Here is a 9626-nt window from a genome sequence, read left to right as displayed (position 1 = left end):
TTTTTGTTTTAATATTACTATTTTGCACTTCTATAATCTCTTTCATCTAAGGATTTCAAAGCACTCTACGGACATTAATGAATTAAGCCTCACAGCAGTCCTGAGAGAAAAGGTAATGATTTAAAGATTGAAATTCAAAGAGACGAATGGATATAAATGGGAAATAGCATTCCTAAAATTTCATATAGTACTTAGACCATATGGAAAATCCGCTATTTTCCTCTTCATTTATATCCTATGTGCCTTCAAGGCAATTCACAGTACTGGAAAAATTGTTAAGAAGTGTTTACAGCTGCTTACATGCAGACAGTTTGGATACAATGACAACAGTAGGAGCAGAATAAACAGGGAACAGATCAGATTGCAAGAAAACAGGGGTTGTTTTGAACATGTTAAACTTTATTTCAGCCTATAGAGGTAAAAGGTTTTACAGAATAATTTTGTATTGAAACGGATTTGCTTTACAAATTACAACATTCAGGATTGTATGAAATAACTTAACCAAGAGTAGAGTTAATAACTTAATTAACTTGGTTAATAACTTAACCAAGAGAAATGCTCTCCTGCTCAGAATCAAACCCAGTCTCTGAACACAGAGGTCACAGCAGAAGGAAGGAGTCTTGGCACTCACTGGAATGGAGGCAAGGAAAATGCACAGTACACAATACATTAAAATGCACTTACATCTTTAATGACCAGCCAAATTCCTGTGCCTTTGCTAACCTGACAAGTTTCGTATATAAATAATTCTATTGACAGTTAGCAGAATTCATCCCAAAGGATGCAATATCGTGCGCAATGATAATAATAGTATCTTTCAGAAAGCAAGCAAAGCCTTTGATGCATGGGGACATGGCATTTCAGGAGGTGAGCGGGTATTCTGTGAAGTCTTGCAACTTTTCTTCCCCTTTTATGTTTCCATTGGTCACAGATACACTTTCCTCTCGAGCGTATTTGCAGTTCTCCAAGCTGTAAAAATTCATAAGCAAGACCCAAAGGGAAAGTGCCTTGTATCTTCCAGGGAAAATATGTGCTGTAATCATGTAATGAGAGATCTCTCTTGATGTACAGCTTTCATTCAATGGAAGAGTCAACAGTCGTGTTAAGGGCATGTAATTTCCTAGCTCAGAAGTTCTTGCTGTCCTGGGGCGTTAGGAAATGAACCTCTTTCTTTGCAATTTGATTTTATTTTTCAAGTTTTTTTGTAATTGATTATTCATACTTTGAACAGAGCTAGAAACTGAGAAGTATCTGCTTACAGAGAAAATAGCTTGACATCAATCAAGAAAACCTGCAATTACAAGTGGAAGCTCATTTCACACTCTATAAAAAGAAAACAAGACCCGAGTTATAATACATGTATATTAGCCTTTATTTACTATTATGATAGTCAAGCTTCAAGATAAACATCTAGGGGCAATTTTTCCTGTAGGAGGGCACTATTCTAAGTGTTCAGCTATAAGAGGTCCTGAGTCGCTTTGGCCACCAACCATTTGGTTCAAAAAAGCAGCATCATTTAAAGGCCACCCTCCCCTTTGCTTTGTGCTGCTACATATCTCTGCCTCTTCAGAGAGTATGGCAAGCTGAAAAAACGTCCAACCCCAAAATCAACATCACTGTGCAGATTAACCAGGAATAGCAGTATTGTAGCAAGCCAGCTGCATCTATCCCTCTAAAACTACTCTAAGGTCTTAGAAAATAAAAGCAGATGTACCACGTCATGCCAAAAATTGGTTTTGTTCAATATCCTATCCCTAACAGTGCTCGATAACCAAACTCTGTGAAAAGATGTAAGCACAAACCAAGCAGAGAGTTATATTTCTGTACTGTATACTCCTAGCTTCCAGCAATTTGTGGCTCATAGCCTGAGCCAGGCAATGCCTTCTAGCTCTTGTGTTAGAAAAGAGAGTAAATGAATACTCCCAAGTCTTCCTCTGAAGATCAACAGTTGGGCAATCATAGGCACCCAGGCATCCCACACAATTTCCTCATCTGTTCGCATTAAATAGGTAAAACTGTGTATGAACTCCCATAGGGGTGCAAGTAGAAGACAAAGCCAGACCCTTCTCAGTGAGGCCCAGTGAAAGGACAGGAAGAAATGGGCACGAGGTGAAATAGAGGAAATTATGTTTAAATATTTTTGAAGGGGTTTTTTGGTTTTGGTTTTGGTTTTTTTTTGTTTAAGAGTGATCAGACGCTGGAACAGGTTGCCAAGAGAGGTTGTGTAGTCTCCATCCTTGGACACAATCCTGGACAACCTGCTGTAGCTGACCCTGGTTGAGCAGGGCGTTAAACTAGGTGATCTCCAGAGATGCCTTTCAACCTCAGCTGCTCTGTGATTGTGTGAAATACCCTTGACTAGCAAGTAGTAGTGTATTGCAAAAGATCCAGACCCAAAGGATTTTTATTGTTCCTGGCTTGAAGCAAGACCTGAAACTTCATCTTCTACAGCCCAGACTCTTGTATTCTGTGTGAATAACTGCCTGCTGTCAGGCCAGAAAGTCACATACACTTCATAGCTTAATGGTTAAGACATCCCTTCAATATATAAGTCAATTATCCAGTACATTTATCTTTAGTTGTCTTGTATGAGCAAGCTCTCATATACTCAACAGCAAAAGTGCTACCAACTTTAAAACAGGGGCTGTCCCAGCAAAAATATATATATATCTTTTTTAACCTTTTGAGTAGCAGGTGCTTATGCCCTAACAGTTTATCATCAACAGAACCTGAATTTTTCAGCTCCAAAGTACAAGTAAAAACTAATAGTTTTAATGACTGGTAACAAATAAAAGATCAAAACAATCTCTCTCTGGTCCTGCACTATATGGATTATAAGTAGGCAAAAGAATACATTTCATCAAGGGGCCCTGCATCTCAGAGAAGGAGAGACATGGAAACAGTTGAGAGGGCTGCAAAATTCAGGCTCCCAGCCTGGGGTTCATCTCGAAAACCTTCACACATGCATCAACAACAGATTAAGAGCTTAAACCTCCAGTTTCTCAGCACAGGCTTCTCTCATTTGAAGGTTATTTTATCTTTCATGAGTAGCAACACCCTGTATTTTCTCTATGGCTTAGCCATTAAGACATGGGATTTATTTAAGTTACTATTAATGCATCTGGATGAACAGCAAAATTTTACTTTCTAATCCAAACTCTGTAATTATGTGCAGCATCAAGATACATATAGTTCTTTCCTTTTGAAAAGCAGAGCGGTAGGTTTACAAACTCCTATAGAAGTTAAGTTGTCAGGACTTTCTCGATGTCCCTTATAAGTTGTACATACACCACTGCATTTTACTTTTCAGTACCCAAAGTTTTTGGTCAAGGTGATGCTTACCCCAGGCTAACAGAGCTCAGACACGCCCCCCTCAGCGCAGGAAGGCTCTTTAATCCAGAGCTGAAAAACATTAAAGGTAGAAGATTTTTACATCTCAACTGTAGCTTGTTTGTTCTCATATGTGGAAATGCCTTTGGAGTGTTTAAGTGCTGAATTCTTACTTTCTGACAAGCTGTTCCCTTACCTATGTTTTTCAAAATCTCTCCCCTAGAGCACTGAGGCAAGAATATTTAAACTATGCAGCTAAACTGAATAATGTCTATTAAAAAAAGAAATGTGTAAGGAAGCCTTTCTTGACAGAAGCTACTTATATCCAAGAAGTCAGTGTTTCCTCTGACAAAGTGAAACATATTCTTCCTGTATTATTTGTTATTAAAAAAGAGTTTAAACCAAATTCCCAAATCCAAACATTCAGACACCGGGAAGATCAGATTTCCAGATTAAAAACTTTAAATAACACCTTATCTTGTGTAACACACGCAAAATCAAGCTCTAACTCCACAGTTTATGTTTCTGTTCATTTATTACTACGATTGGCTTCACTGTTAGCCTATACTTTTAGGGAGCTATTGAACATGGATTGGCTTTGCTTGTATTACTCACTCAGAGAGCTAATGTCCTATTATAATTAAATTATTTCCATTACACTGACACTACCAAGTACTAATTCAAATACCAGTTCTAAAATACAACTGACACTAGAAGTTCCTCTGCTGTCTTGGGTGCCCCGAGCCAGCCAAGCAAACTCAAGAAGGTAAGAATAAAGCTAAGATTAGAATTCAGGTGGTTCTTAGTCCAAGCCGAGGCATTCAGCGTCTCAGCGAGGCGTGCAGCCTGGCCGCTGGCTAACTGCGTGACCCTACAGTGGCACGTACAAACAACAGCAATGTTAAATGCACACCGAAGAGAGTTTTAATCAGATTTACAAAAATCCCATGAGGAATAAAGGAAACACGTTTGTTCCCAAGACAGGTTAGCACAATATTGAGTTGCCTTCTTGTTCACTTCTGCTGTTGTCAAATCAACCTACGATGGTCTCTCCCCATTTCATATACTGTAAAACTATCAACGATTACTAGTTATCACATATTGTCCTATTTAAGCACCACACAAACAAATTCTCATGGCAGTTAACAGGAACTGTCTTTGTCTGCAAGTATCTGCTCCCATGCTAATTTAATCAGCTCAAGCGGTTACAGAAAATTAAAATCCATCCTAACATTAGCCAAAATTTACTGGGGTGCAAAACAAACCTAATACATTTATTTCATACTGGCAGTCCTAACCTGACACCCTTAAATACTTCAATATTTTCAGGGGAAGGAGAAGACAGGGGGAAGAACAGTTGCAGATGAACCACAGCTGCAAAGTCTGCACCTAACACCTGGTATATAGAACAGTTGTTACCACAGTTGCTGAACAAACCAGACAAGAAATAGCGTGAGCCAGCCCCGCTGCTCTGCAGTGCTTGGCTGCAGTGGATGAGCCAAAAGAGGCATCAGTTTGGTGGCAACATGCACCTCAGGTGAACACCTTTCTACCTTTTTTATAAACTGTTAAAGTCAAGCTGGAGGAGAGTGAAAACAAGACCCAAAGAATGAATATCCAAGGTAACCACATCTGGATCGTGTTTATTTGGGCTAATTTCTTCTTTACAGTCAATGTCTCCTAGGCTCCTTGGGGCAAGTAATCTTTTTTTGCAAATTGCAGTAAAATTAATACCAGTAAAAGCTCTCTTTATTTTTCAGTAATTTCACCTGAAACCTTGCTGCTACTGCTTATGCCTTGTAGGAGAAATTTCTCTATGGGAATTATGTGCCAGGTACTGGCACAGTAGACCAGAGACCAGGTACTTGTAAAGAAAAAGAAGGTTCCATACCAAAAATACTCTGGATCGATCATGTGAAAACAAAACACGCTTCCCTTTCCTACTTCCCTATTTTTTTTAATTTTTTTTTTTTTGTCTGGGTGGAGGAAAGAGGGACTTGAGCAAAGAATGTTATGACTATTGACCTGAGACAGTCTCCTGGAAATAATCTAACAGCAGGGAACAGCAAGTCCTTTTCAAAACCAATGAAGCAAGAAAATGCTGTTGACCAAGCTGTTGTGAGAGATTTGAGGGAGGGGAGAGGGGGAAAAAAAGATGGAGAAGAATGATGCCTTAGACGCATACTTAATATTTCCTTTAAAAGAAAACCACATCTTTTCAAGGCCATCACTTTTCTGCCATCTCTACTGTAACTAACCCTTGTTCCAAAAAAGACGCTTGTTTTTAGCGGCAGTCAGCCAGCATGCTTAGGCTTATGACTGCAGGATTTTTGTTCACAGCATGCAGTGCTACATGGCCTTGGATTTTCCCTGATCCGTCTCTCCTTATAATGCCCTATGGTAGTGTTGAAAAACAAGACAGTATTTCTGTAAACTTAATATCACTTTATGTCCTTCTTCGGGGGCTCTAGCTTTTCAGTAAAAGGCCACTGTCTGAGACATAGGAATTCTGAAATCTTCACATGTTTATTTAAAAAAAAGCTTGGAAAAAAACCCCAAAACATATTCCCAGTCCTGATGAGACCGTCAGCAGCCAGCATTACCAGGACCACTTTCACTGTGAAATTATGGCCTCCTAGAGACCCCGAGGGTGAGGAGGACCTTGCTGGGATACATTTTGTGTGTGTTACTTCAAGATGCTACTACCAGTACCAGCTGGGTCAAGCACTATAGCAAAGCTGGGCCTAGGAACACAGATAGCGCACATATTAGCTATTCGCTTTCTACAGATGCTGCTTCTTTACAAACCCCCTTTTGCTTCAGCATTACAATGGACAGTATTGATATGTTGTTGGATCTGCACCTAATGGTACTTAAAAACATAATAAAGTACTTATATGCTCTCTCAAATAAACAACATTCACCATCTTAAATAAGAATGACGGTAGATGAGACAAGGTCATGTTAGAGAAACTTCCCACTCAGGATTTAGGGTTTGTTTGTTTTTAATGATCTTTGGTTCTTTTAGCTGATCTTTCATTCTTTTTGTGCATGTGCACAGGCACACGGAGTAGTTTCTCACTGAAATACAAAACCCTCAATGTTAATTCATTTTTTGAGTTAATCCATTTACACTGAAAGCCAAGACACTGAAATTGTTTTTGTCGTGGACTGACAGGGGCTCCATCAGGAATCCGTAGCAGTGGATTTGACTTTCCCAGTTCCTCATGATTTTCCCACATCAAGTCTGCTAATCTAAACTGTACATAAACAAAAGAGGGTTTATTGTCTGTGAGTGTTAGGAAAGTCAAAACTGAAGCTCTGTATGAACTCTGGCTTTTATTTATGGCATTTGTTGGTGAAAGAGACTTTTTTCCCCCCACGTCATAAAGGAGAGTGGAATCCTGCTCTAAACCATCAGAAATCATCTATTCTTATTACTGAGATATGTGTAGCCCCTATTCACACAGAGCAATTTCACGAATAAGTTAGTACATATTTACATTTTGAACCATGATATCAGTCCTTAGGATTCTTTTTTAAAGGAATAATTCCTTGGTTATTTCAAGAAGTAAAAAACAAAACAGAGCAGGCAGATGTTAAGAACTTTGTGTAGTTATCTATAAAAGCAAGTTCCTCTACTGTATCAAAGGCAGGCGTTCTGCAGAAGCACCAACACCGACATGCAGAAAACAAAATCTAAAGTATTGATGAAATAATGAAGATACTTTTTAGATGCATGCTTAGGTATCAAATAAATAGCCAAGAAAAATGTAATGAAAGAATAAAGAGAAAGACTAAACAAAAAACCCACAAGCCACCTTTGCGATGAAAGCAAGCATGTGTAATGGGAGCCCAAAGGGTAATATATTCGGAAAGCTGTAAGTGCCTGAAAATGAAGGCTTAGAATGAAAGCACCTCATCAGCCATAACTCTAGTGCCACTAACGTAATGCTATAATCTTTTTTCCTATGTTCTCACTATTATCCAAGCACTAAGTGTCAGTTAAGAAGATGTAAGAGAGCAGGAATTTTCAGTGGGGTGGAAATCTTTTGTCACCTCTTTTCTAACATACAGGAATGTTAAGAATAAAATTACAACTTTGTCATAGCTTTTAACTAATCTTTGGTTTACTGCTGCTGTGACAACTTTTTAAGGAGTGAAATGAAATTATACTTTAACACTCTAATAGACTGAAAGGATATATATGTATTTTTTTAAAAACAAAAATAGCAGTTTCAATATTAACACCAGAAAGGTTAAAGCCCATATCCATGATGGAAGTGGGAAAGAAGCAGATTTGTTAGCAAACAGGAAGGGATACCAGTTCAAGCTTCTGAGACTTTTTTTTTTATTTTGAGGCCTGGTAGATAAAATGCAACTGCCTGGAGTCAAAGAATTCCTTTGCTTTACAAATTTTCTTATTAGTACCAGGAAATATATAGTATTTTTACTTAACTGTTTTACAGAAGAGAAAAACAGAAGCATTGCAAAGGGAAATTATTTATGAAAAAGGTCCTCCTCATCCACAATCTGTCATTCTTTCATAATATAGCTCCTATAAGAATAGTCATAGTGGTGTTTGCAGCACTGTTTAAAGAATAAGATACTAATCAGAGCAAGCAAGAAAGCAGAATATATTCGTGAGTTAGCAGTCAAGCTCAACCTACTGCTTGTTTCTCTTCATAACTGGATATTTGCAAGGTTTCAGACTGAAGGCAGACTATGGATTTAAGTGGGATACCTGAATTTTGAACTGAGTCCCGCTCCAGAGAAGAGGCACAAAAAATTGTGGAATCACTGTATCGATTACTTGCTCTTAAAGTGAAAAGACTCTTTGGCTGCAATTTCTAGCATGTGTACAACATTTTTTCTCTTTTTAAAAGTAATTCATGTAAGTGATAAATATATATATTGAGGTACTTGAATTAAAATCACATTTGTTCACTGCTTCCATGAGACATAAATGTAGCTGACCAGACAGGGAAAAAAATAGCTACGCCTATCCTAGAAGGATACAAAGTTGGGTTTACACAAAAATTTGTAGCTAAAAATATACCATAGGCTGCTTGTTCAAATAGGCAAGCTATAAGTTGTCTTTGGGGGTAACTTCTTACCAAGTTGCTATATTCAGGGTCTTCTGCCTTGAATAACTGGAAGGTCAGATACAACCCAGCTCAGCCATGCCCTCTCTTCATTCTCTCCTTCTTTTAGCATGCTGACATACAGACTGCTGAACTGATTTTCCCAATTAGAAAGGGCTCTGCACACTGAGTCATTTTCAGGAAACAGTTTTCATTTTTCAAGCTATTATATAAGCACCTTACTAACACAAACAGTCTGTTACCTTTTAATACAGATTCTAGATTTTCCATCCAGTATTTAAGAACCTAGTGCACAAGAACTAATATCTCATTGACAGGAACTCTGTTTCTTGAGCAAATTTATTTGGTACTATTTTACACGGCTTTTAAAGGGATGCGGGACTCCTTCTTCATCCCTCTCCCTACAACTGGAGAGATGATTAATACAGCAGACAATTTCCAAAAAGAAGTTCCTCTAGGTGGGAAGAGCTCTTCAGCCACTGCTTAGCACGAGCTGGAGAATGAAATCACCCAGATCTCATTTAACCACAAACATTTTCTAAGGGACTAGCCCAGATCATTGTATTCCAGTTTTTAATCTATATATGTCACTCGTACAAGAAGTTACACTACATCTCTTCCAGAGAAAGTAATTTAAAAATATCATCAGTACAGTTTCTACTATGCTAATAGCAAGACCTAACTGCTTATTATACCATTAATCAGTCTTACACAGGGCTTTGGGTTGCTTTTTTTGCCAACAGTAAAATGAAGTGAAGCTTAGGACCCAAAGTGTTCTCATCCCAAAGTGTTTCGGTACTCTCTACTCCGAGGTAACTAGACAATAAAATGCTTCAGTCACCCACAAGGAAAGCACTCAAACTGCAGTCATGCATCCATGCATTTGGGTATTGTCTTCTGGTTCCTCAATTTCACACTTTGCTAGAACCATGCAGTAGCAGCAAGTTTCAATTACTCGCGTCTAAAACACTTACCAGTACTGATGAGCCTGAACTGTGGCATTTGGATCCCTGCTTCTGATATAGAGACAGTATCCTTTTGAATTTTCTAACGCTGTCTGGTTATCGTTATTTTGAACATCGCTTTCCGCATCCTAAAGAGACATATTAAAGCAGGAATATGGCAACTGACACATTACTTATTACAAATCACATAAGTGTGGTAGCTTTTCTTAGCAAAGAAAAAGCATTT

The 9626-nt window shown here is 38.3% G+C and overlaps 1 long non-coding RNA gene across 5 annotated transcripts in view; it reads right to left on the bottom strand.

The window, feature by feature from the left end:
• Positions 1-535: 535 nt before the first annotated feature.
• LOC140653463 (uncharacterized) overlaps positions 536-9626 on the bottom strand; it is a 20852-nt gene continuing 11761 nt past the window's right edge. For 3 of the 5 annotated variants that reach the window (XR_012043119.1, XR_012043121.1, XR_012043117.1), the window contains 2 exons: positions 9410-9528; positions 8820-8928 (listed from right to left, as the gene is read on the bottom strand). This is a non-coding gene — a long non-coding RNA (uncharacterized lncRNA). Of the gene's footprint in view, positions 970-3366; positions 3403-8819; positions 8929-9409; positions 9529-9626 lie in introns of those variants that run through there. The other 2 variants (XR_012043120.1, XR_012043118.1) reach the window with 2 other exon arrangements.

Source organism: Ciconia boyciana, chromosome 6 (genome assembly GCF_034638445.1).
Source record: "Ciconia boyciana chromosome 6, ASM3463844v1, whole genome shotgun sequence".
Lineage (NCBI taxonomy): Eukaryota > Metazoa > Chordata > Aves > Ciconiiformes > Ciconiidae > Ciconia > Ciconia boyciana.
Note: the sequence above shows the minus strand (reverse complement) of the source record. Positions and strands in the feature narration are given on the sequence as shown.